The sequence below is a fragment of the Vulpes vulpes genome, chromosome 15 (genome assembly GCF_048418805.1).
Source record: "Vulpes vulpes isolate BD-2025 chromosome 15, VulVul3, whole genome shotgun sequence".
In the NCBI taxonomy this organism is placed as follows: Eukaryota; Metazoa; Chordata; class Mammalia; order Carnivora; family Canidae; genus Vulpes; species Vulpes vulpes.
Window position 1 is genome coordinate 69402016 of NC_132794.1, and position 26777 is coordinate 69428792.

At 47.0% G+C, this 26777-nt stretch overlaps 1 protein-coding gene across 2 annotated transcripts in view; it reads right to left on the reverse strand.

The window, feature by feature from the left end:
• Window positions 1–26777, reverse strand: part of CILP (cartilage intermediate layer protein) — a 75687-nt gene that overhangs the window by 13577 nt on the left and 35333 nt on the right. Inside the window, exon 1 of one of the 2 annotated variants that reach the window (XM_026008359.2) lies at window positions 814–1300. The exons of the other annotated variant lie outside the window; for it this stretch is intronic. The gene's annotated coding sequence lies outside the window, so the exon portion shown is untranslated. Of the gene's footprint in view, window positions 1–813; window positions 1301–26777 lie in introns of those variants that run through there. 2 annotated transcript variants of the gene reach the window in all.

The window sequence follows — 26777 nt, forward strand, 5'->3', positions numbered from 1 at the left end:
GGCTGTCGAGCCTGGAGAGGAGAGTGGGTTTGGTGATAAGGGCAAAGATCCGTGGGGTGTGGCCCAGGCTCCTGCTCATTTTTATCTCTCCCCAGAGCTCTGGCCAACCCAGAATCTGACCAGTTCCTGGAGATTCAAAAGTGGCTCCCTTCAACGTCCAAAGTCCAGGGTGTGGTGGGAAAGAGGAGATTCCTCCTTTCCGGGGGAAAAAAGATCCAAAAGCACTTAGCTGTCCAGAGAGAAGAACAAACCAATCCCACATCGCAGATCTTCTAGCTCTAAGCATACCAACTTACCGCCCCCCTTTCCTGCTCTGCCGCCACCTTTTTCTCAGCCAAGGGAACAGAGGCATGGGGGTCCCCATTGTGTGTCTTACCCCAGGCTCCTGGGCTCTGAGCAGGGAGCTGAGTGCTACACAGCATTCAGTCTGAGGCGGCTCTAGAACTGTCTGGGAGGCCAAGGTGGCCTGAGGCACCTTGTGGAAAAACCATTTCCCATCTGGCAGCCCACAGAAGTTTCCTCAGCATATGCTCTGTTAGGCTCCCCGTCCCACGCTCCTCAGAACTCTCGGACAAAGCAGACTGGCTGACCGCAAAAGAAAAGGAGGCACCCAGAGGTACAGACCCTACTGGGACCATCTGAGAGTCCCTGACCTCAGATGAAGGTGGGGGAGGACTTTGGACCAATGGGGGAAAAGAGAGAACTTCAAAGTAGAAGGGCAGAGGGGGAGAGGAGATGCAGGGGAGGACAGGAGTAGCTGAACAGGGCAGTGAAATGCAGGCAGGAGTTGAGGGAAATGGGAGGGGAGCTCACCGTTGTCCTGAGCGGGACTCCTCAGCTGGGGGTTCAGGTCTCCAGCTCTCCGGTCCAGCCGCAGAGCCTTATATAGCGCGGCTGGTGGCTCAGCCTGTGGCAGTGTGCCAGGGGAAGCGCTGCGAAACCAGATCTGAGCATGGGGAAGCTCAGCCTCCCCATCCCCTCCCCACATCCCCTGGAGCTCCCAGAGGCCCTGATTTCCCTTCCAGATCCTCAGGGGGAGATGCTGCAGGACCTGGGGAAAGGCCAGGTGGGCAGCTGCCTGGGGCTCCCCAGGCCAGAGCAGAGAGACATTTGGGGAGGTAGGATGGGCACGGGGAGCAGCCTTGGGAAGGGGCCAGGGGCTATTCTACAGCTGGGCAGCATTTCATGGCTCAGGGGGTAGCGTGCTCTTGCCTAAGCTTTGCGCTGATCCCTACATTCCCCTGGCCCTGGCCCGCCCATGCAGAGAGAGAACTTTGCTGGTGTTAGCACATACTCCAAACTCTTTTAGGCACACAAGTAACCTGGTCTCCCAACTGAGGGTAGGGCCTGGTCCGAGCTGGATGACTACTCAGCTTCCCTGGCCCCTGAGGGAGCAGACAGAGAAACTTAGAAGGGAAAGGAACAAAGAAATTAGAGGACACAGGATATCACCTGGTGAGAACAGTTCTACCCTGCTCCTACCTACTTCCATCTGGGGGTCTGTCTATGGCCACTGGACCCCAGAGCCCCTGCACCTAGACTTTCTGAGACCTTGCCGGACCGTCATAGGTGTGTATATGTGTCCGACTTCAGGTGTGGGGCCCACTGGCATATGCACAACCTTACCCATAGGTGGCGTAAGCAGCTGCGTGTGCTTCTAGACTTGAGCTGCCTCCCTGCCAGCAGGAATCTGCCGGCTGGCCTTCGCAGCCGTTCTACAGCTTTCACATGCATTAGAATCCCCTGGAGGGTTGATTGCTGGGCCCCACACAGAGCTTCTGATTCAGTATGTCTGAGGTAAGGCCTGAGACTGTATTTCTAACAACTGCCAGGTGATATTGATGCTTCATGGACTACATTAGAGTCCCAGCTGGAGGCAGATGGGGAGGGGTGTACTAGGAACCCAGAGCAAGAGCTTCTAGGACCCACCTCATGGGCCAGGCTCCTCAGGCCTGGGCCAGGCTTCCTGCCTCATGCCGAGATGGGAAGATGGAGGCCTGGTCCCAACAGCATCAATACCAAGTGTCGGCTCACTCTTTCCACGCACCCTCATCAAGCTCCTATTCCATGGCAGGCTTTAGGCTGAGCGCTGGGAGGCCTCAAGGGAGGAGACACGTTCTTGCTCTCAGAGAAAGGAGCCTCACATGGTAGGGATCTCACAGTGAGCAGTGACTGTGATCCTCATCCAGAGAGCTGTGTATATGTGCTTGTGTGTGTGTGTCTTTGTCTCTGAGTGTGTGTGTGTGTGTGTGTGTGTGTGTGTGTGTGTGTGTAGGCAGGAGTTTAGGAACTTTGTTTTTCTGAGCATCTCCCTAAACATGGGCTGCTGAAGGGAAAGAGTGGGTACGGAGGAAGGATGTTGAGCAGCAACAGCTCGCAAGCGACCTAAAACACAGATCTGGTTTGCTTTGTCTCCTGGAGGCTAGTCTCCCTCCTAGTCCCTACCCCTTGGCCCATAGATTCTGTAGCCAGACCCAGTCTTGTCCAATTTGTTGTTGGAGCCGAACTGTGAAGTAGCTACAGCCGTGGCTTTGAAGGCAAAGTCTGAACTGAGTGAAAACCATAAGAGCTCTACTAGTCTGGGGCACCTGGTTGGTGCAGTTGGTGGCACAGTTGGTTAAGCATCTGACTCTTGGTTCGACCCAGGGCATAATCACAGAGTGGTCAGATTGAGCCTTGCATAGAGCATTATGCTCAGTATGGATTCTGCTTAAGATTTTCTCTCTCTCCTTCTGCTCCCCCCCCCCCCGCCCCCCACATAAATAAGTAATTCTTTAAAAAGAGCTCTACTAGTCTGAGGACAAAGACTGGACTGCAACAGCCAGATCAAAGGACAGGAGAAAAATAGGAAGTTGGGAAACAAAAGCCTAGTGCTGGCTCTTTTGCTGATTCTGATGTGTGACATTGGACAAGCAATGATCCAAGTGACCCTGGGCCTCAGGATCCCCAACCGTGCAACAAAAATTTGGACAGAGCGAGTTCTGAGGCCCCAGTACTGCTGGCAAGGTCAATAAGATGCTAACAACAAACATTGTAGAGAGGAGAGAAAGGAAGGCCTGACAGCTGCAAGAAGTCAGGCCACAGATCAGGAGGGAGGCCAAAGAAGCAATGTGACCACTGAGGCCAGATAAAGAGAGCAAGGTATACAGGAGAGGATGGTGGGGAAGTAAATCAGAGGACTGAGGTCAATGTTAGGGTAATTAGCTGCTTTCCACATCCTCTGCTCTATGGAACCCAAGGGTACATGAAAGAGGCCTTCTGCACCCAGCCTCCCTCTCTTCTGCACCCCTCTCTTCTCTGTCTGTAATGGGAGCCAGAGTACCCTGTGGGGTGAAAGTTGGGCAGAGTGGAACCCTTTAGGCCACGAATCCTGCCTGGGTCTCCTTGCTTAGCCCAGACTTCACACTGAGGACCCCACTTCCCTAGCCCCAAATGGCCAGTGGGTGTTGTCATGGTTGGCACAGGGCTGAGGGACTGTGAGCTAGTCCCTTGGTTTCAGTTCCAACCCTGCCATTTGTGTTCCTCCAGCTCATGTCCTCCCTCCCTGCCTCACCACCTCCTGTACCCCCAGCCCCCAATCAAAGGACCCTGTCCTGTCCCAAGTGAGATAGAACTGTGAGCTGGGCAGGGCTAGACTGGAGGGAATCTGAGTCTTTCCCCACTTTCCCTCCCGGGATTCTTTTGAGGAAGAAGAGGCCTGCTGTCCTCAGTCAGGACCCTAGGATAGACAGGGCTTGGGAGGTGGCCATAGATCTGGACTGTCAGGGCCTGGCTTGGAGAGGTCAGCCCCAGCCACAAGTGGTCATCTGGGGCTTCTGCAGGCCAGGCTAATCTGTAGCAGCTCCAAGCCCCTGCCTGGAACACACTGGAAACCCATCAATCACGCCCACCCCTGTCCAGAGGATCAAGGGCCTTGGAGCCCAGTTTAGCCAGGCCACCTGTGTCCTGAGGCTATGGCCACAGTCCCCACCCTGCTGAGGAGAAAGGAGCTTGGGAACACTGGGGGTTGGGGGTGGGGGTGAGAGGAGGGTCTGATATGATCCTAGTGGTTCCAGAAGAAGGTGCTCTGCCTCTAGCATGCTCTCTGACCCGCCCCCCCCATAGTCCCCTTATCACCCCCCTGTGGCCTGAAGAGGCTTTGCAGGCCTTGGTAGCGACAGGCTACTGATGATTCCTGGGCACAGGAGGACCTGACTACAGCTCTGAGTGCCCATCAGGGGCTGCTGACCCAGTACATGGAAGCCCAGAAGCCCAGAGTCCGGGGCAGTGGGGGAGCTCACTCTCTGACCTTGTTCTCCTTGTCCTGTGTACAGTCTGTCACTGTTCTGTCTCTGCACCTTTATAGTTTTACTCTTCGGCTTTCCGTCTTGAAATATAGCCCTTTCTCCCCAGTGGTGTGAATGTCTCCATCTTTCAGAGCCCTATCTCAGTTTCCTCCCTCTTGCCCTCTCTGACCACCCAGGCCCATCCCTGATTATTCCTTCTAGAACAATGTTCAGTCACATGTGGTTGGTACTCTAATTTACAAAGCACATTCACAGTCATCATCTTCAGCCTCACAGCAGATCTGGGAGGCAGGGATGATCACACCCATTTTATAGAGGAGAATCTGAGGCTCCGAGAGGTGAAGTCACTCAGACACTGTAGGTTTTATTTTTTTTATTTTTATTTTTTTTAAGATTTTAGTTTTTTTTTAATTTTTATTTATTTATGATAGTCACACACAGAGAGAGAGAGAGAGGCAGAGATACAGGCAGAGGGAGAAGCAGGCTCCATGCACCGGGAGCCCGACGTGGGATTCAATCCCGGGTCTCCAGGATCGCGCCCTGGGCCAAAGACAGGCGCTTAACCGCTGCACCACCCAGGGATCCCGACACTGTAGGTTTTAACTCAAAGTTGCCTCTAGAAACCAGTGATCTAGTGTAGATCTTGTCACGGGCCTTCAGCTCAGAGGAGCCACCATGGAAATCCCATTCCAACTATACGCTCCTCAGTGAGAACACACCTAGAATACCCTGGCTCTGCCTTCTTTGCACACACACCCTGCTTCCTCTACTCTAAAGATATTCCCATCTAACATAATCCATATATCATACCGTGGCCACAAATTCTCTGCTCTGCAATTCTCCCAGTTTGAGATGGAGTCTATTTACTCACTCCTTTGAACTGGGCTGGCTTTGTCACTTGCTTTGAGCAAAGGTATACAACAGAAGTGATGCTGTACAAATTCTGGAATTCAGGCCTTAAGAGACCTGGCTACCTTCACTCTCTTGGAACATTGTCCTGAGACCACCCTGTAAGCAAGTCAATCTATACTACTGGAGGATGAGAGACTACATGGAGGAGAACTTGAGGCTCCCAGCCAGCAGCCAGATATGTGAATGAGGCCTTCTTGAACTTTCCACTCCAGCAGTTGCATGAATGAGTTCAAATAAGATCAGCCGAGGAGTGGCCCACCCAACCCACAGAATCATGAGAAATAATAAACTATTATTAATGAACTACTGAGTTTGGGGGTAGTTTGTCATAATGCAATAGATAACTGGCACAGTAAGAACAAAAGCTGTTTCCATTGCAAGCAGCAAAAGCACAAACTCAGATTGGTTTAAGCAGAAAAGGAATCCAATGGCTCTCATAACTGTAGTCCTGGGGAAAATTGGATCCAGGCACTCAGACAGCATTAGGGCTGTTCTCATATCTCAACAGCTTCCTCTGAGATGGTTTTATTCTCAAGGATGGTGTAGCAATCTGTATTTTCCAAAGACGGCTACAAAAATAGCTTCCATTGCACATGTTCATGTACAATGTGACTGTGCTATTCCACTATCAAGAGATAGAATCTAATTCCCTCCACCCCCTTGAATCTGAGCTGGCCTATGACTTGCTTGCAATCAGGAATGAGGTGGACTTCTAAGGCCAGTCACAAAAGGTCACATCGTTTCCTCTTGGATCTCTTGGAACATTTGCTCTGGGGAAAGCCAGCTGCCATATGAGAAGTCCAACTACCCTGAGACCACCATCCTGGAGGGGCCTGGTGTAGTTCTGGTCAGTAGTCCCAGCTGAGCCCAGACTTCCATCCCTCACCACCAAGGCACCAAACATGTGAGTGCAGCTACCTGAGACAGACCAGACCAGCCCATCTATCAGATGAGTACCACTGAATGGCCTCAAATAAACTCACAAAAAGCAGAATTATCCACTAAAGCCCTACATGAAATACTGACCTATAGGTCATTTAAGCCATTGAGATTTGGGGTAGTTTGTTACACAGCAGTAGTAACTAAAGTAGAAGCTATTTCCATGTAGTATCTTCCAGAAGCTCCAGGCTCCCTCTTAGCACATCTCAAATCTCCAGCAGAAGGAAAATGTCTCTCCCCCAATTGTTCCAGCAAAAGTTCTAGGAGAGGTCCTCCTTGACCCATTCCTGACCCAGTCGCTATAACTATGGGATGGAAAGTTCTGATAAGCTCCTTTCTGGAGCCAGGGGTAGATCAGCCCCACTGGAGTCACATGGACTGATTTTTCCCAAAAGAAAATTGTGGTGCTGTCATTGGAAGTAGGAAGAATGGATGTGGGGAAGGAAAAAATGACGTGTATCTACTGAAAACACAAGCACAAACACAAGCACTCTATCCTAGGAGGAGTTGACCCAAAATGTCTAACCACTAACTTTGATATCAGGAGTTGAGTCTTGATACCAAGAGACCACTTTCACAGCTATCAACCCAGAGACTTTACCCTCCATTAGTTCCATTACAAACTTCCCATGTATGACACCTCCCCTCCTTGTAACACACCCCAGAAGAGCTGAGCAAAACCGAACAACCATAATAACTCCAGTTTAGGGCATGGAAGAAAGAGAAAGAAACCTGTCAGCACCTTGTCTTACTTTGCGCAGCTCTTGGGTGGGAGCAGATTCCCTCAGAATGGACTATGAATCCAGCAGATACCCCAAAACATGTCCAGTAGAGCACTCCACCTTACCTAATGTGCCTACTGTAGTCACCACAGAATGCTCCCCCAGCTTAAAACAGGGTCACCCCTCTATTCCCATGGTGTATTCACCACTGTCACAGACTCATGTTCACAGGCAGCGTCTCTAGAGTTCACCATATTTACCACAATATGTTCATGTCCCACTATTTGCACCACTGACTAGGAGATTCCCACTATGTCTCCTGATGTTCACCAAGCTTGCCATGGTGTGCTCACAGTCACCAAAGCATCTTCACCACACCTCTACTGTTTGCTCGTACCCAGTGACATTGTGGTGTTTACTGAATGAACCTGTGAGTTCATATTCTATACATGGACATCATAGTGTCCCCATGGTGCCCCCAGTATTTCTCAGAAACATCTTGAGTCACAGTCTTCGTGTAGGATTAGGGTGATCCTACTAGGGTGATCTCTCAAGAGTGTTCACATATCCCTCCTCTGACTTGTCACACTCACCATGACGTGTTTGCCCTGGTTGTTCATAAAACTAGACCCGAGTATCTACCAGACTCTGTTGCTTGTTTCCTGTGACCCGAGGCCTCTTTTCATGACTCCCTCAAGAAGGCCCAGGTCGCTCTGTGTGTGGTATGGCCTCAGCTCTGACCAAGATGTTGGCAGTCTGAAAGAGCCTGCGGCAGTGATGGGGGCGGCCTTGCTCAGGGATGAGGTGAGGTGGATGCTGGGTAGAAGTCCTCTCTGGCCTTCAGTTCCCAGGACACGCAGCTGTTTTATGGTCTAGAGCTATGGAAAGTTGACTGTGAGGATCCTCCCTCTTTCCAAGCAGACTCTTTCTCACCCACACAGCACCTGGGCCATAAAGATTTGTGACTCCCAACAGCCAGGGTGAGCAGGAGGGTGGAAGGGGAACGGAGGTTAGGAAGGCTGTAGTGAGCAGGCTTAGCCAGATAGGGTGGGAAAGCGGGAGAGAGACAGACACGTGGGCCCTGACCCCATTCTTAGTGGGCTGACCTTTTGTTCCCAGAAGCCAAGAAGCACTCAGGGAGGCTGGATTGGGGCATTTCCCTCCCCAGCAGAAGAATAAGAGCTCCTAGGACAGAATGTTGGTCAGCGACCGGAAAGGCAAAAAAAAAAAAAAAAAAAAAAGGCAAAGAAAGGGAAGAAGACATTTGAATCCCTCTCTGCATTTTAGAAAATTGAAGCATAATTTTCATATGGTAAAATTTGCCATTTTGAATGCATAATTCTGTGAGTTTTGATGAATGCAAGCAACCAGGAATCCACCATCCTGTCAAGACTTGAAATACTTCCAAGCACCTCAGAGGTTCCCTTTGTAGTCAACCCCTCTCTTTCCCTGTAGTTTTGCCTTTTTGAGAATGTCATATGAATGGAATCCTTTAGTATGGGCTTTTTAAGCTTGCTTTCTTTCATTGAGTATAATCATCCGTGTTGTTGAATGTGCCAACCGCTCATTCCTTTTTATTGCCAGGTAGTGTTCCATTGTGTGGCCATATATAGCTTAATCTATCCATTCACCACTTGAAGAATGTGTGGGTTGTTTCCACTTGTTAGCAGTTACATTTTAGTTATCAATATTTGTGTACAGATTTTGTGTAAACATGTTTCTTATTTCTTTGGGGTAAATACCTAAGGAGTGAGATTGCTGGGTTAAATATTAAGCATATGTTTAATCTTAAAAAAAAAAAACCAAAAAAACTGCCCAACTGTTTTCCAGAGTGAGTGGATCATTTCCATTCCCACCAGCAATATATGAGAGACTCAGTTGCTCAACATTCTTGTCCACACTTGATACAGTTTCAGGTTTGTTTCTCATTGCAGTTTTAATTTGCATTTCTATGGTGACCAGTGATGTTGAGCATCCTTTTTAAACTTATTTGTTGTGCATATATCTTCTTGGGTGAAGAGTCTGTCCAAATATTTTCCTATTTTGTAATTGAATTGTTCTCTTATTATAGTATCCCTCCCTTTTCAAAAGTTCACCTTACGCCAGTTCACTTTTACAAAAGGACCTACATTAGTACCTGTTTTTGCTAACCGAATGAAATCCAAAGACAATAGTCAATTTCACAAAAAGTGACAAAAAAAAGCAAAAATAATGCTCAGCGTCTGTTTTGTAGTGAGCCATTATAGAGGCGGGGCGCACTGGAGCAGTGAGAGTTGGCGCCGCCCTGCTGCTTCCCCAGAAACTACACTCAGCATCTCAGCAGCAAGCCGCCCTGGCTTCCTAAGATACCAGAAAATCCTAAAAGAGATTACTTTTTGGTTTGGGAAGGCTCAAACTATTTTCCATATGAATTAATGGTAAATTATTCTTCATTTTACACCATTTTTGGCTTATGAAAATTTTTATGGGATCCCTCTACCTTCACATAATGGGGGAAACCTGTATTGAATATATATACTCTGGATAGAAGTCTTTTATCAGATATGTATTTTGAAAAATTTTTTTGCCCGATATGTAGCTTGCTTTTCGTTTTCTTTTTTTTTTTTTTTAAGATTTATTTATTTATGATAGACACAGAAAGAGAGAGAGAGGCAGAGACAGGAGGAGGGAGAAGCAGGCTCCATGCCGGGAGCCCAACGCGGGACTCGATCCCGGGACTCGATCCCGGGACTCCAAGATCGCGCCCTGGGCCAAAGGCAGGCAGGCGCTAAACCGCTGAGCCACCCAGGGATCCCCTGCTTTTCATTTTCCTAACAGTGTCGTTCGATGAGCTGAAGTTCTTAATTTTGATAAAGTCCAATTTATCAATTTTTCATTTTGTGGACTGTGCTTTTGGTGTTGGATATAAGAAATTTTTGCTTAATCCACAGCCACAAAAATTTTCTCCTATGTTTTCTCCAGGAGTTTTTTAGTTTTTGGTTTTACCTATGGTTCTATTTAATTTTGGCATATAGTACGAAGTGTAGGCCAAGATGATGATGATGATGATGATGATGATGATGATGATGATGATTTTGTTGTATGTGAATGTCTAATTGTTCCAGCACTATTTGTTGAAAAGACTCTCCTTTCTCTTGAACAACCCTTATATATATATATATTTAACAGTACAGCTCTTTGAGTCATTGACGCCAGCACCCTGAGCTTTCTTACACAAAAGTCAGTAGCATAGTAGGAATGAATGCTTCTCTTATCTGATCCCAAAACAGGGACTGCTTATGCCTGAATAAGACACAGACATTTCAATGGAACAGCTCTTCTAGGTTTTACTTATAGCCCCTCTGCTCTCCCAGGACTGAGACACGAGTCTGCTGAACCACACCAGGATGCAATGACTGTCAACCACAATCTAGGTCCAGAACTGTCTCTCTTCTCTAATGACTCTCATCTATCCCTGGAGGCTCCTTGGTCAAAGAGGTTTTGAGTCCTCTACACTCAACTAATCAGTCTCCATCAAACAGAGAGAGAAAACCCTGAGAAAGTGTCAGCCACCCTTACCTTTCTGCTGCTTTCACCTGTCAAAGTTGCTATTGATTTTCATTTTAGCCTGATCATAATTGGTGAAGGAAAAAGCACACTGTGCAAGATATATGACTTCTGTTGGGGTGGCTGGCCGGCTCACTTGGTTGAGTATGTGACTCTTGATCTGGGGGTTGTCAGTTTGAGCCCCATGTTGGGCATAGAGATTACTTTAAAAAAGAAAGAAAGAAAAAAGACTTCTGCCAAGACCTGGATCTTGGGAAAACTTATAAATTTGAACCTAGGCTGGGTCTCCTAATTTCCAGTCCTCTGATCTTTCCATTTTTCCACAATGGCCTCTCATACAAGTTGATGGAGAGCATTAGTTGCTTTCTGGGATGCCAGGGGAATGAGAGGGCTCCTTAACTGATATGCACTTCTGGGAACAGACCATTCTGAGAAAAAAGAAAGAAGGAAAGAAAGAAAGAAAGAAAGAAAGAAAGAAAGAAAGAAAGAAAGAAAGAAAGAAAGAAAGAGAAAGAAAGAAAGAAAGAAAGAAAGAAAGGAAGGAAGAAAAGAAAGAAAAAAGAAGAAAAGAAAAGAAAGAAAAGAAAAGAAAAAAAAGAAAAGAAAAGAAAAGAAAAGAAAAGGCAGGCAAGCTTAAAGAAATAGCCAAAGTCAGGAGCTGGGGCTCAGGCTGCCTGGTGTTCCTCCTGGGGTGTATCTGTTTCTCTCCTTGTGGCAGATCCACTTGCCTCTTACTCCAGATGGGTTCATCTGCATTTTCATAGGTCAAATCTCAGCAGAACCATGCTGATGAACGCAGCTAGTTCCTACCCTCACCCCTATAGAGTGAAGCCTTTCCCATGAAGGCCTTCACCAGTCACCAGCTAGCCTATGGATGGGCTGTACCTAGGTCAGATGCTCACCCTGAGCCTATCAGTGGTCTCTCCTAGCCAAACCCCATGGTGGTACTGCTTCCTCAAGGAGGAGACTGTGGATGGGTAGTTACAGCTAAAGGGGGATTTGAGGTGTGGTGGCACCATGGGGGTTACCAGTGCAGTATGAGGGTTTGTCCTCATTTCTGAAGCATGCACACACATGCCCTAAGCACTCAGTCACATTTCTCTCCTCCCTCTGAGTCTGCTCAGCCCCTCTTAGCTCCACCATGAGTTGAAAGTTCTTTGTTCCACCTGGGAATGCTGTGTCTTCCCTCACTTGAGCTCCTAAAGGGTACGGGCTGCGTCTTCCTTATCTCTGTGTCCCTTGTACCTGGCTCAACAACATAAATTCATAGATCTCAAAGAGGAGAGAGGGCTTACCCAAGGCGTTTCATGGAGGCAGAGGCAGAACTAGGTGGAACCCAGATCTCCTGTTCCAAATCTAGGCCCCTCTCTACATTAAGTAGGCTCCCTAGCATCTCTCTGAGATGTGAAACTAGGGGACTGCTGTCCCACTTCTGGGTCAAGTGAAGCCTCTGGCTCTGTCCTGAGACACTGGGGCATCCTTCCCAACTGTGACTCCTGATGCCTGGGCAGCCCTGAGGCAGTTCTGGGGTGAACCTCCTGTCTGCTTGATGGGCTCTCCAGGGAATACTTAGAGCATCCCCACAGGCAGTGTGATCCCAGGTTCCTGAATGCTCTACTTCCCACTATGGGCTTCGTGATGCATGAGGGCTAGGGTGGGTGGGGAAAATAGGCAGGCAGGCCTGACCCAACTGCTTCAGCTTAATGAGGGATCAGGGCAGCTTGAAATGTAAATGACAGCAACCCAGGGGACAGTGCCTGTGTCGGTGGAATGGCTGTGTGCATAACTCTCTGTGCCTATAATGCAAGTGGCCATATGGGAGCATGCAAATCTGACCAGGTGTGTTGTGATGTGTATATATGCCCACACTTAACTCTGATCCCCAAGCGCAGTGTAATTTTACGCATTTCACTTTCCCTCTCCAGACCTCAGAGAGGATTTGGCTGACTCTAAAGCTCCCTCCTCTTCCTCTCCCATCAATTCTCTTTAAACCAATGCCTCCAGACTCTTCTCTCTGTTTTCAACAGAGCGACTCTCCCAGCCTCTGAAGCCCCATCCCTGTAGATCCCCAGCCACCAGGGGCCTCATCTTCTTCCCCAAGTTCCTCCTGAAGTCTTTATTTTACAGGAACAACTCTCTCACTGAGAAGAATTCTAGAACATTCTCCACTACCTTGTACGTGTGTGTGTGTGTTTGTGTGTAAATTGTTGCTACAAGTGGGTTTGTGATGGGCAATGGAAAAGGAGAGAGGGTAGGGGGAGAATGAGTTCATTTGCTTATGTCTCAGCAAGTGTCTTTTTTTCCAACCCCCCCAGAAATAGGCTCCCAAGGGCATGTACCCCCCTCACCAGCTTTGTGCACATTCTCATAGTATCTATTTATAGCAAGACTTGGCCAGGTGCCACCTCCTCCAGGAACCCCTCTTCATAGCCCCACACTGGGCTAACTGCCCTTCTGTTGTCTTCTACAAGCCCTGTGCCCTGAGCACTTTTCCAGAAGAAAGATTATCACATTCTACTGACACTGCTTTCTTGCCTGCTCCATCTCCATGGTGAAGTCTCTAGAGGACAAGAGACCACATCCTGCTCTTTTGGCATCCCAGCATCTGGAATGTTCAGAACCTCTGTGTGGACTGGGTGGACCTTGCCTCATGTGCTCCCAGTAAGACATTCCACCCTCAATGGCCCTAATGACCCTGTGCCTACCACCCTCCTCTGGAGTGTGAGGTAAACCAAACTTAATACACCCATGGGGCTTTCCTCTTGGGGTCACACTCCAGGACCTTCCTCTGGCCCCGGAGAGGCTCGCTCTAACCCTGAAAATGGAGACAGCCCGGGATATAGGATGTGGGAGCTCCGTGGATCCTGCCAGTCTTAGGGCCCTCACCACTGGGAGCGTTCTTCCTCTTTTCTGGACTTTCTGGCCCTCGAGTGAACCTTGTTGGCGCCAGTGGTCTTTTAATATTTTCCACTCCTGGCCGTCCTACAACGTTTCACCTCAAAAATGCATCCTGCCCTCCCCGAAGGGCGCGCCTTTGCAGGGAGGGGACGGGGCTGGGAGCGGGGTGGCCGCGCGGCCCGGGGCTTGGAGAGCGCGGTGGGAGGAGCGAGTTCCCGGCCAAGGGGACCGGCCTCCGCCGAGCGGGGGCACCTGCCGTGACCTCCCACGGGCGCGGCCCTCGGGCTGGGAGGACGCCGCCGTCTGCCGGGGCGCTGGCGGGGCCTGGGTGCGCCCCGCGGGGGTCCCAGACGCCGCCTTGACCGGGCGCGCGGGGTCCGCGTTTCCAAGCTCCGGGGAGCGGCTCCCGGCGCCGCTGCACCTGCTCCCCGACCGGCCGGGGCGCGCACCAGGACCCCCCCCGCCAGGTGCGGCGGAGCGCGCTGAAAAGGCAGGTGCGCCCCGGGCCTGCCCGCCCCGCCCTCGGTCCTCCCGGGGCCCCCTGGCGGCGCATCGGCGGCCTCCCCGCCCGGCCCGGGCCCCGACCCCGACCCCGAGGGCGGGCAGCGAGCCGGAGCCCCCCTCCGCGTGCCGGGCAGGGCCGGTGGCCGGGGGCGGAGGGCGCCCCTGCTTCCCTCCCCAGGGCGCAGCGTCCGCGGAAGGCCCCGCGGCCCGGGGAGGGCGCCCCGAGAGCCGGGCGCTGGGCAGGGCGCCCCCTCGCCGTGCCCCGGGCTCCCCCGCCGCCGCCCAGGCCCCAGCGAGGGACGGACCGGTTCCCTCCAGCCCGCAGCGCAGCCCCGCCAGGCCCCCCGCGGAGGCCAGAGCCCTGAGCGCCCCAGGCCGGAGGCTCTGCACCGGGCCTGGCGGGGGAGCGGGGGACCCCGAGTCCCGGGGAGCAGCGGCGGCCTCGCCTCAGGCACCCCCCGCCCCGAGGAGCGGTACTTCTGGGGGGCACTCGCGGCCCGGTGTGCCCGGCTCCGGCCTGGGGGGGGGAGGGAGGAGGGAGATGGGGGGAGTATGGAGGGGCACCGCACAGCCCCCAGGCAGGTGGGAGGGGCGGACGGCAGGGCTGCCAGACTAGGCCCCACACCGGGGAGTCGGGGAGTCGGGGAACAGAAGCAGATGCAACCACCTCCCTCAGGGGGCTCCTCAGGGAGGTGGTTGCATCCTGCCCACTTCTGTTTTCCAACGGAGGGCACATAAAGTGTGGGCACAGGGAGGCACCAGGCCCCCCAGGCTATGCTATGGCCTCCAGAGAAGCATCTACAGCCTCAGCAACGTCTGAGGCAAAAGGGAACTCTTAAAAACTTAAAAACTCTTAGCAAATGGTTCTCTAAAAAAACAAACAATCAAACAAACAAAAAACTTAAAAACTCTTAAAAACTGCCCCCACCCTGCCTCCTGGGATCCAAGGTAGAAAACACACAGGCTTTGAAGCCAGAAAAACTGGATCAAGCCCTGCCTCCACCACAGATAACCTGTAGTCACGCGTGCGTCCTACAAATGTTTTGTAGCAGGTCCTGAGCTAGATGCTGAGGTTACTAAAAAGAATGAAGCACAGTCCCTACCTTTGAGGAATGTACCCACAGAGGGAGAGATAGACCCATAAACAGATCTCAGGGAAGGCTTCCTGGAAGAGGTGTTGTCAGGGGTAACATTAAATATATATAGCAGTTGGATGAAAAGGAAGAGGAAGGGTACTCCAGGCGGAGAAGAGGGCGTGAGCAAAACCAGCATGATGGGTCAGGAGCTGCTGCTGAAGCATGCAGCAGTCAGGGTTCCTGACAAGATTCTTAGTCGAGAGCAACAGAAACCAATGCTAGCTAGTTGTGTGTGTGTGTGTTTTAAGATTTATTTATTTGAGAGAGAAGGAGAAAAAGAAAAAGCATGAATGGGGGGGGGGTGGGGAGCTGAGGGAGAAGAGGCCCTCCCCTCAGAGCAGGGAGCCAGATGTGGGACTCGACTTGATCCCTGGACTCTGGATCATGACCTGAGCCTAAGGCAGAGACTTAACTGACTGAGTCACCCAGGAGCCCCCAGTGCTAATCAGTTTAAACTGATAAGGAATTTATAAAAAGAATATTGGATCCCACACTCCTGGAAGCCCCAATTTATTCACTAAAGTTTATTTACTTATTTATTTAACTAATCTCTACACCCAATGTGGGGTTCAGATTTACAGCCCCAAGATCAAGAGCTGCATGTTCTTCCAACCAAGCCAGCCAGGCACCCTGAAACCCCAATTTAGAAACTCAAAGCTAAACTCCTCAAACCCACATAGGGTGGGAGACATGGCAAAGTTAGCTCTGGAGGGACCCCAGAGATCATTTTGTCTATAGTTCTTCATCTTGAGTCCATGGGAGCAAAAAGGTATATACAACACTTTGAATGTGTGTGAGTGTATTTTTTTGGGGGACAGTGTACATGACTTTTATCAGATTCTCAAAGGAATCCACACTCTAGGTCAGGTTCTCCCAGAAGCCAATCCTGAAATGAAAATTCACATGTATGTTATTTAGTAAAGAAATGTTAAAAAAAAAAAAAAGAGAGAGAAAGAAAAAGAAAGAAAGAAGAAAGAAAAAAAAGAAAAGAAAGAAAGAAAGAAAGAAAAGAAAGGAAAGAAAAAAAGAAAGAAAGAAGAAAGAAAGAAAGAAAGAAAGAAAGAGAAAGAAAGAAAGAAAGAAAGAAAGAAAGAAAGAAAGAAAGAAGAAAGAAAAAAAAAAAAAAGAAAGAAAGAAAGAAGAAAGAAATAAATGTTCCCAGGGCGGGGGATCCCTGGGTGGCTCAGCGGTTTTAGTGCCTGCCTTCGGCCCGGGCATGATCCTGGAGATCGAGTCCCGCATCAGGCTTCCTGCATGGAGCCTGCTTCTCTCTCTGTCTCTCTCTCTTTGTCTCTCATGAATAAATAAATAAAATCTTAAAAAAAAAAAAAAGTTCCCAGGGGAAACCAGGTAAGGGAGCAGGAGAAGCAGGATGGTAGGGGAAAGGGAAGAAGCCAGGGAAGAGAATAATTTTGTGTGAAGCCCCATACTCAGTCTAACCCTTAGAGAACTCAAGAGCATTATTTATATCTCTAGGCTTTTCCCTGCTCAAGACAAAGTAGCTGGGCTTTTGTACTCTCATTTTGGTTATTGGCCATGGGCCAGGTGCCCTGCAGCTCTCTGTCGGTCCTAAACTGCCAGGCACTTGCTGCTCTCCTAAAGGAGAAGAAGCCTCCACTTACCAAGGGTGATCCCTGAACAAAGCTCAGTGAAGGGTTGGGTGCACAAGAATGGTAAAGGGAATCTGAGGAGATTTGGGCATGTACAGTGCATGTTCCCAAAAAGTCAGGAATCACTGATCTAGTACAACAACATTATTTTATAAACTAAGAAACTGGGAGCACTTCTGATAGTACAGTAGCCTGAGATACCCTAACTAACCTTCCTTCGGAAAACAACACCAAATTCTAGATAAAAGAAAAAAAAATCCTCTTAAGTACACTAATGAGCTGGCAGTGAAATAAGTAACACTCAGGCCAGAGAGAAACAAAAGCTTGAATTCAGAGGGCAATGAATTCAAAGCAATGAAATCAGTTTTTACCTTGAAGACAGTGCACTTCATGAACTTGAGCTTGAGTGTTTCAGCCTCACAGAAATGGGACAAAACTTAATAAGAAGTCTGTGCTTGGGCAGCCTGGGTTGCTCAGCGGTTTAGCGCCGCCTTCAGCCCAGGGCGTGATCCTGGAGACCGGGATCAAGGCCCACATCGGGCTCCCTGCATGGAGCCTGCTTCTCCCTCTGCCTCTCTCTCTGTGTGTCTCTCATGAATAAATAAATAAAATCTTAAAAAAGAAAAGAAGAAGAAGAAGAAGGAGGAGGAGGAGGAGGAGGAGGAGGAGGAGAAGTCTGTGCTTGAAACAATCACTAACAGGGGGCACTGGGACTCCTCTGATGAAACAAATGGTGACCTTCCTTATGGGGCCAGGCTCTTTATGGAAAGTAGTTCTCAGAGGAGTGTGGATATCTGAACAAGGTCAGAGGTGATTAGGGACGTACAAGGGGGAATGGCCACTGGGGAGCCAAAAGGCAGGGTCTGCTTCACTGAGGAAAGAACTGAAGGTATTATGAACATGACCCCCCACCCCGGGGGGGTAGGGAATCACCTTAGAGCTTGGGGTAGGCAGTGGGGAGTAAAAGGATAAAGAATCTGAGTTCACTTCTAAGTCTGCATTCATGTCTGAGTCCTTTGGAGGGGGAAAGTGTAATGAAAACAATGTAGGATGTGTAACCCAGACTGATGCCATCTTGGACAAATCCACCATGATGGCCACTCCATGACTTGAAGCCCACAAACATATCCTTTCTTTTTGTTTATCCAAACCCTGAACTATACCCTCATGTCCTTAATATACTCTGGAGATATGACTAAACAGGCCCTACTTTCAAACATTCTCCTCCTAGTGGTCCCAGAGCATGCACTCCCTAGCTCCTAGGGTAAGCAGGTCGTATGAGAGGTGGAGTTGAGGATATATGTTTGTCTTTTGGTTTACAAAGACACATTTCTGTCCATAGGTCCCCTTAATAAAATATTTCTTATCAAACTGGACATGTCAGCCTTTTTCTTCAATCTTATGGTTCCTGTGGCCTTTGGAGGTTGTTTTGCATATATCTAGCTCCCTTTCATGGAGTAAGGATTTCTCTTTCTTTCTTCCTTTTTTTTTTTTTTTTTTTTAAGATTTTATTTATTTAAGGGCACCTCGGTAGCTCAGTGCTTTCAGCTCAGGTCGTGATCCCAGGATTCTGGGATTAAGCCCCAGGTCAGGCTCCCTGCTCAGCAGAGTATCTGCTTCTTCCTCTGCCCCTCCCCTGCTTATGCTCTCTCTCTCGCTCTCAAATAAGTAAATAAAATCTTAAAAAAAAAAAAGATTTTTATTTATTTGAGAGAGAGAGCATGAGCTGTGGGAGGGGCAGAGGAAGAGGCAGAGAGAATCTCAAGCAGATTCCATGCTGAACATGGAACCTGCAGTGGGGCTTAATCTCATAACTCTGAGATCATGACTTGAGCCTAAATCAAGAGTCAGACACTTGACCAACTGAGCCACCCAGGCACCCCAGAATAAGGATTTCAAGCAGCAAGCAGTTCTGCTTTGGGAACTTTTAAAGCAGTGAGAAACATTTCCCCTCCACGGTGGTAGTCCTCACAGCTTTGGCCTCTCAAGAGCTCTTTGCCTCAATCGAGGCAGGAAAAGAGAGGTTGATGTCCTACTGGAATAGGCTATTTGTGAGCTCATAGGAGCTATGGTCTAAGGACTCTCAGAAATATGTGGGCAGATTTTTCAGAGATTCCAGTGACTCTTTATCCACCTCACCTCAGCAAGAGACTGCAAAGAACAGATGGAATTTGAATGCTTATTGTTTCATTTTTATTCATATTATTTTAGCTCCACTTATATTGAGGCCCCAGGTTATAAATGGAGGAGTCCAGATTATAAAAAGACAGAAAAATATGTTAGACTTGGTAATTAATAGGTTCTTGGTGGTTTTAGGAAGAGAAGTTTCAGTGGGGTGATGGGGGCTGTAGTCAGCCTGCAAAAGATGAGGAAGAAAGAATGGGAAATGAGGAAGTAGAGACAGTGTTACTCACTCTTTGGAGAAATTTGAATGGAGAGAAAAGTGGTTATAGTGTGACCAGAAAGTGGGGGAGAAGATCCTTTGGAGTGGAAGAAGCTTGCACAAGTTGTTGGGCTGAAGGGATGGAGCCAAGAGAGTGAGGGATTATAGATATGGGGTGAGCAGAGATAAGAGAGCAAGATCCCAGAATGAATGGAAGGAATGGGAGCCAGGAACTGGGAGAAGCTGTAGAGATGGCAGCTTTCTCCTGCAAGGCTCAGCAAGCCAGCCAGTCAATATCAGGAGCTGAAAAGGTAGGCTCTAAGTGTGATATGGTGATGAGTTCAAGAGGACAAGGGTAGGGGTGCTTGGGTGGCTCTGTTGGTTGAGGTCTGACTTGTGATTTTGGCTCAGGTCATGATCTCATGGCTCATGGGATCAAGCCCTGCGACCCCACTCTAAGTGGGAGTCTGCTTGGGATTCCCTCTTTCCCTCTCCCTCTGCCCCTCCCCCCAGTTGTGCTCCCTCTCTCTCTAAATCTTCAGGGGAACTAAAAAGAGGATAGGGATACAAGGGAATCAGGGGTAGCAGTACTGGGTCGGGAGAGATTCAAATCACCCTCCAGGGATCCAGGATGGGGAAGAGGGAAGTGTGATGGGAGGGGACAAAAAGAGTGGGACCAGAGATCTCTGGGAAATTAAAGAAGCCAAGGAGGAAGTGTCGGGGGATTAAGGTTGTCCATTAGTAGGAAGGCTATGTTGGGTGCAGGATTTGACATTTAAGGTTTCTAAGGAAGAGTACCTTATCCAAATTATTTAACCCCTCTAAGCCTCAGCCTCCTAATTTATGAAATGGGACTAAAATTCCTAACTAATAAAAGTAGAAACATTTTTTCTCTCTCTGGATTATTGGAAAGAGGTAAGTGTAGTTTCTGGGACACGGTAGGTACTCCATGACCAGAAGGATAAAGGAAAGTTTATTACTTCTCCTTTATGGACCTAAATTTCCTAAGCCTTACTCGTTGTGGACTTATTCTGTCAGTTACAGAGAGAAGGTAACATCTCTGACTGTATTATTAAATTTGTCCATTTTTATATTGCTTTCATTGCTTTTTTCCTTTTGCTTTATCTATTTTGAAGTTATTACATGTATATGTGTTTTTAAAAGTTTGTTTATTTATTCGAGTAATCACTACACCCAGTGTGGAGCTTAAATTCACAGCCCCAAGATCAAGAGTCACATGCTCTTCCGACTGAGGCTGCCAGGCCAGGTGCCCCTAGATGTGTATAAATTTAAGATTATTTGGGCAGCCCAGGTGGCTCAGTGGTTTAGCACCACCTTTAGCCCAGGGCCTGATTCTGGGGTCCCAGGATCGAGTCCCGCATCAGGCTCCCTGCATGGAGCCTGCTTCTCCCTTTGCCTGTGTCTCGACGCCTCTCTCTGTGTCTCATGAATAAATAAATAAAATCCTTTAAAAAAAATTAAGATTATTCTTTTTGATGAATTGAACCTTTTATCATTATGAAGTGACCCTTGTGTTTCTCATAATGCCTTTTGTCTTAAAGAAAGTCTACTTTGACTAAAATTAACATAGATGTATAGCTTCCTTTGATTAATGTTTGACAAATTTTTACTTTCAAACTTTCTGTGCTCTCATGCTTTAAATATGCCTCTTGTGAATATAAGCTTATAACTAGATTCATTACCTTGTCTAGTTTGGCAATTCTTTCTAATTGAAGCTTAAATTCCATTTATATTTATTAAAACACTGATACATACATACAAATACATTTATGTATTTATTTATAGGTATGCATGTATGTATTTCTAACCTGTTATTTTTTATTTTCTAGGTTTCTTTTTCTATTCTTTCTTGTTTTCTTATTTTTCTTTATTCCACTTTTCTCTTTAACTAGTTTGCAAATTATACCTTTTTTGCTGTGTTTAGTGGTTACACTAGAAATTTCTGACATGCATATTTTATTTGTCTAAGTCTAAAGTTAATCAACATCTTTAATTTGTTCTTAAATAAAACAGGATGGATGTGCCTGGGCTCAGTCAGTTAAGCATCTGACTCTTGCTTTCAGCTCAGGTCATGATCTCTGAATCATGGGATGAAGCCCCACCTCAGGCACTATGCTCAGCGGAGAGTCTGCTTCAGAGTCTCTCTCCCTCTCCCTCTGCACCCCCCTCAAAAAATTAATTTAAAAAATTAAAAATTTTGTTTTACCTCATACAGAACTGTTTTCCAAAGGAAGCTCATTGACCTCGTGGGTGGCTCAGTTAAGTGTTTGCCTAAAGCTTAGGTCATGATCCTGGAGTCTGGGGATTGAGCCCTGAGTTAGGCTCCCTGCTAATGGGGAATCTGCTTCTTCCTCTGCCTCTCCCCCCACTAATGTTCTCTCTCTCATTTGCTCATTCTCTCTCTCTCAAATAAATAAATAAATAAATAAGATCTTTATTTTAAAAAAAAGAAGGAAGCTCATTTAGGGTACCTAGTCCATTTTGTTACTACGAAAGGAAATGTCCTCAGTTTCTTAACCTAGACATTGAGATAGTTGAACTAGATCAGTAGTTCTTAGCACTTTGGGGACACACACCTCTTAAGAATCTGGTAAAAATTAGAGCCTGGAAACTCTAACCCCAGGAAAATACACATATACAGAGAGAAAAAGTGCTTCTGAAAGAGAAAAAGTGCTCCCCTGAAACCATGCATGGGCCCAAGATTAAGAACCCACAGTGAAATGAATGTTCTCTGAAGTTCTTGCCAGAACTAACTTGTAATGACCATGCCTCACTCTGTACTCTGAGCAGAGAGTTTCCAGGAGTCTCCCTTTGGGTGGCTATGAGGAGTACAGACCTTTGAGGTTCTGAATTGGGGCTTCAGGGATCTCCAGGGCCTCCTGGGGAAGGAATAACTGAGAGCGGTCACCGGCATAGAGCTAAAGTGCAAGTGAGATTCCTCAACCAGATCTCTCCACCTTTATTCACTCAGTAAGTATCTATTGGACTCCATTCTAGCTATCTACTGCTACATAGCAAATCATACCAAAGCTTAGTAGCTTCTGTAATAATAACAATCATTTATTTTTATCTCTCATGGCTCTAGGACTAACTGGGTTTGCTAGGTAACTCTTGCTCAGGTGTCTTCAGGCAGTTGTAGTCTGAAGGCGGTTAAGGCTGGAATCCTCTCAAAGCCTCCTCAGCACATGTCTCACAGTTGATGCTGGCTGTAGGTTAGATTTTCAGTGGAGTTTTTGGCTGAAACATCTACATGTGGCCCGGGCATCTTCACAGCATGGAAACTGGGATCTAAAAGGGAACATCTGAAAAGAGCCGGCCAGGAGGAAGCCATATTAACTTTTTTTATGGCCTAGCCTTCTATGTCCCAAAGCATCATTTCTGCCACATTCTGTTAATTATATGCAAGTCATTAGACCAGTTCTAATTTAAGGGAAGTTCAGCTAGACTCTATCTCTTGGTGGGAAGCGTGTCAAAAAAATTGCAGATATGTTTTAAAACCATTATATACCTCTTCTGTGTGCCAAGCACTGGACAAGGCACTTGGGATAGTGGTAAGTCACAAACCCTGCCCTAATGGTATTTACAATCTAGTGGCAGAGATACATACTAATAAAATAGTGTTACAGATATGTATGCAATTGTAGACTTTGACAGTCCTATGAAAGAGGAATGCAGGGAACCATGAGAAATTATATCACACATTTGTATGACATGGACCAGGGATCAAGGAAGACTTCCCCAAAGCAAAGACTTCTGAGCTGAGATCTGAAGCATTAGTGGATGCTAACTCTGTGAAGTGGGTTGAAGAAGGGCCTTCCAGGCAGAGAGAACAACAACCATTGGCCCTGGGACAGGAGGAAAGGTGGCCAGAGAGGCAGCTGGAGGCAAGATAGCAGAGGAGAGCAGTGTGAGACAAGCCTGCTGAGGTGGGCTGAGGCCAGGCCCTTGGGCTTTGTAGACTAGGCAAGGATATTAGTGTTTGGCCTTAAAGCTGCAGGAAGCTGTTGGGTAGGGTCACTAACTAGAATGATGTGAACAGACCTGCATCCTAAAAATCACTTTGACAACTGACTCTCTTACTTGACCCTCTTCTCAGGCACAGGAAGTTTTCCCATTTTGCATTATTAATTAGTCACTCCTTTGCATTATTAATTAGTCTGTCAGTTAGTTGGTATAGTTGGTTGAATAGTGGCCCCCAAAAGATGTATCCATATCCTAATCCCCAGGACCTGTGAATATTACCTTATTTAGAAAAAAAAGAGAAAGAAGAAAAAAAGGTCTTTTTGAATGTAATTAAGTTCAGGATCTTGAGATTAGGAGATGATCCTTGATTATCTGGGTGGACCATAAATCCTATGACAAACGTTCCTTTTAAGGCTGAGGAAGAGGGATATTTGAAATGGACAGAATAGGAGGAAATAATGTGACCGTGGAGACAGAGATTGGAGTGGTATGGCTACAAGCCCAGAAATGCCAACAGCTGCCAGAAGCTGTAAGAGTCAAGGAACGGATTGTCCCCTGGAGCCTTCAGAAGGAGTGTGGCCCTCCTGACACCTTGATTTCAGCCCAGTGATCTGGTTTTTGAACTTCTGCCTTCCAAAACTGTGGAAGAATAAATTTCTGCCTGTTTTAAGCCACTGTTTGTGGTAATTTGTTAGAGCAGCCAGAGGAAATGAATATAGTTGGGTACTTCTCTACTTGTTCCTTCCTGAGGGGCTTTGCAGGCTCCTTCAGGGAATTTCCAAGTGTTAGAATGCCCCCGTCTCAGTCCTCAGAGCTTTCTTTGTCTAGTCTTTCTCCCTGTGTGATCTCATCCATTCACTTGGCATCAAAGAACCACTTATTTGCTAATATCCTCCAAATTTTATCTCTACCCAGGCTCTTCTCATGGAACCCAGCCATCTCTGCAGGTAGATGAAAAGAGAACTCTTGGGAGGCCTGGGTGCTCAGCGATTGAGCTTCTGCCTTTGGCTCAGGGCCTGATCCCGGATTCCCAGGATCGAGTCCGCATCGGGCTCCCTTGCATGGAGCCTGCTTTTCCTCCCTCTGCCTGTGTCTCTGCTTATCTTTCCGTGTCTCTCATGAATGAATAAATAACATCTTAAAAAAAAAAAAAAAGGAAAAGAAAAGAAAAGAAAACTCTTGTACTCTGCCCTTTCCATTTCCCCACCCACAGATCTTCCTGGCCAGATGTCTTCAGCCACCCAGTGCTCAAGGTTTGGAAATATTGTAGCCATCCTCAATTTCTCCATTTCCCTCATGCCTTGTATATAACAACCGCCAGCAAATCTTGTTAAGTCTCAAAATGTTTCTCAAATCTGTCCACTCCCCCCCATTTCCACTGCCATCACAGTCACTAGTATCTCTTACCCAGACGACTGCCCCAGGCTCCTAAGGACTCTCAGCTTCTACACTTAGGCCGCCACAGTCCCTTCTCACAGCAGCCAGAGTGAGTTTAAAAAACACAGGGGCACCTTAGTGGCTCAGTCAGTTAAGCATTGGGCTCTTGATCTCAACTCAGATCTCGGTCTCAGGGTCATGAGTTCAAACCCCATGCTGGGAGTCTACTTTTTTTTTTTTTTTTAAAGATTTATTTATTCATGAGACACATACACCCACCCACCCCCCCGCCACACACACACACACACAGGCAGAGACACAGGCAGAGGGAGAAGCAGGCTCCATGCAGGGAGCCTGATGTGGGACTCCATCCTGGGACTCCAGGATCACACCCTGGGCGAAGGCAGGCGCTAAACCACTGAGCCACCCAGGGATCCCTGGAGCCTACTTTATTTTTTTTTTATTTTTATTTTTTAATTTTTATTTATTTATGATAGTCACAGAAAGAGAGAGAGGCAGAGACATAGGCAGAGGGAGAAGCAGGCTCCATGCACTGGGAGCCTGATGTGGGATTCGATCCTGGGTCTCCAGGATCGCGCCCTGGGCCAAAGGCAGGCACCAAACCGCTGCGCCACCCAGGGATCCCTGGAGCCTACTTTAAAAAAGAAATTACACACACACAAATTAGATCAGACTGCAGTTTTCTTGAACAACTTTATTGAGATATTGTTGACATACAATTTTATTGTATACTTAAAGTATATACACTTGGATAAGTTTTTTTTTTTTTTAATTTTTATTTATTTATGATAGTCACAGAGAGAGAGAGAGAGGCAGAGACACAGGCAGAGGGAGAAGCAGGCTCCATGCACCAGGAGCCCGATGTGGGATTCGATCCCGGGTCTCCAGGATCACGCCCTGGGCCAAAGGCAGGCGCCAAACCGCTGCGCCACCCAGGGATCCTGACTTGGATAAGTTTTGACATACATATACACTCATGAACATAAAGAACATATTTAGCATCCTAAAAGTTTCCTTGTGCTCCTTAGAAATCCAACCCTCCCTCCCCCACCTCCTATCCCCAGGCAACCACTTATCTGCTTTCTATAACTACAGACTAGTTGACATTTTCTAGAATTTTACATAAATAAAATAATATAGTATATTCTCTTTTTTGCATGTGGTTTAATGACTTTGAGATTCATCCATGTTGTCCACTGTATCAATAGTTTGTTTGCTTTTATTGTTGAATAGCGTTCCATTGTATGGATGTACAACAATTTGTTTAACCATTCACCTGATGATAGATATTTGGGTTGTTCCCAGTTTCTAGCTGTCATATATAAAGCTGCTATAAACATTCACGTGTGGACTTAATGGTAAATTCCTAGGGAAGGAAGGAATGGATCATGGAAGAGGTGTTATATTTAACTTTTTGAGAAATTGCCAAACTGTTCTCTGAAGTGTTTATACAGTTTACATTCCCTTAAGCCATGTAGAAGAGTTATAGCTTTAAAAAAAAAAAAAAAAAGGCAGCCCCAGTGGCTCAGCAGTTCAGCGCTGCCTTCAGCCCAGGGCATGATCCTGGAGACCCAGGATAGAGTCCTACGTCAAGCTCCCTGCATGGAGCCTGCTTCTCCCTCTGCCTGTGTCTCTGCCTCTCTCTCTTTCTCCTCTGTGTATTCTAATGAATACATAAAATATTTTTTTTTAAAAAGAAGAGTTATAGCTGTTCCACATGCTTGCCAACATGCTTGTTATAGTCAATTTCTTAATTTTAACTTTTCTAGTGAGTGTGCAGTGCTGTCTCATTGTGTTCTAATTTACATTTCACTGATAACCAAGAAAACATCTTTTTATGTGCTTATTTGCCATCTGTATATCTTCTTTGGAGAAATGTCTGTCCAAAATTTTTGCTGAGCTGCATATACTTTTAAAATCTATTTTAGGTATAAATCCTTTGTTCTTATGTATCCTAGGTATATAACCAGGTTTTTAAAAAATATATTCTTAGGGACACATGGGTGGCTCAGCGATTGAGCATCTGCCTTTGGCTCAGGGTGTGATCCTGGGGCTCCCTGCATGGAGCCTGCTTCTGCTCCCTCTGCCTATGTCTCTGCCTCTCTCTGTCTCTCATAAATAAATAAATAAATAAATAAATAAATAAATAAATAAATAAATAAATAAATAAATAAAATGTTTTAAAAATATATATACATATATTCTAGATACAAGTCCTTTGTTGGATATATGTTTTGCAAATATTTTCTCCTACTGATGACTGTCTTTCACTTTTTTTATGGTATCTTCTAGAAATCAAAACTTTGTAATGAATTTAGTTTGTCAGCTTTTTCTTTTATTGCTTTTGTGTCATATCTAAGAATTCTTTGGACAACCCAAAGTTATAAAGATTTTTCTCCTATGTTTTCTTCTAGAAGTTTTATAAATTTGCTCTTACATTTAGGTTTGTGATCCATTTT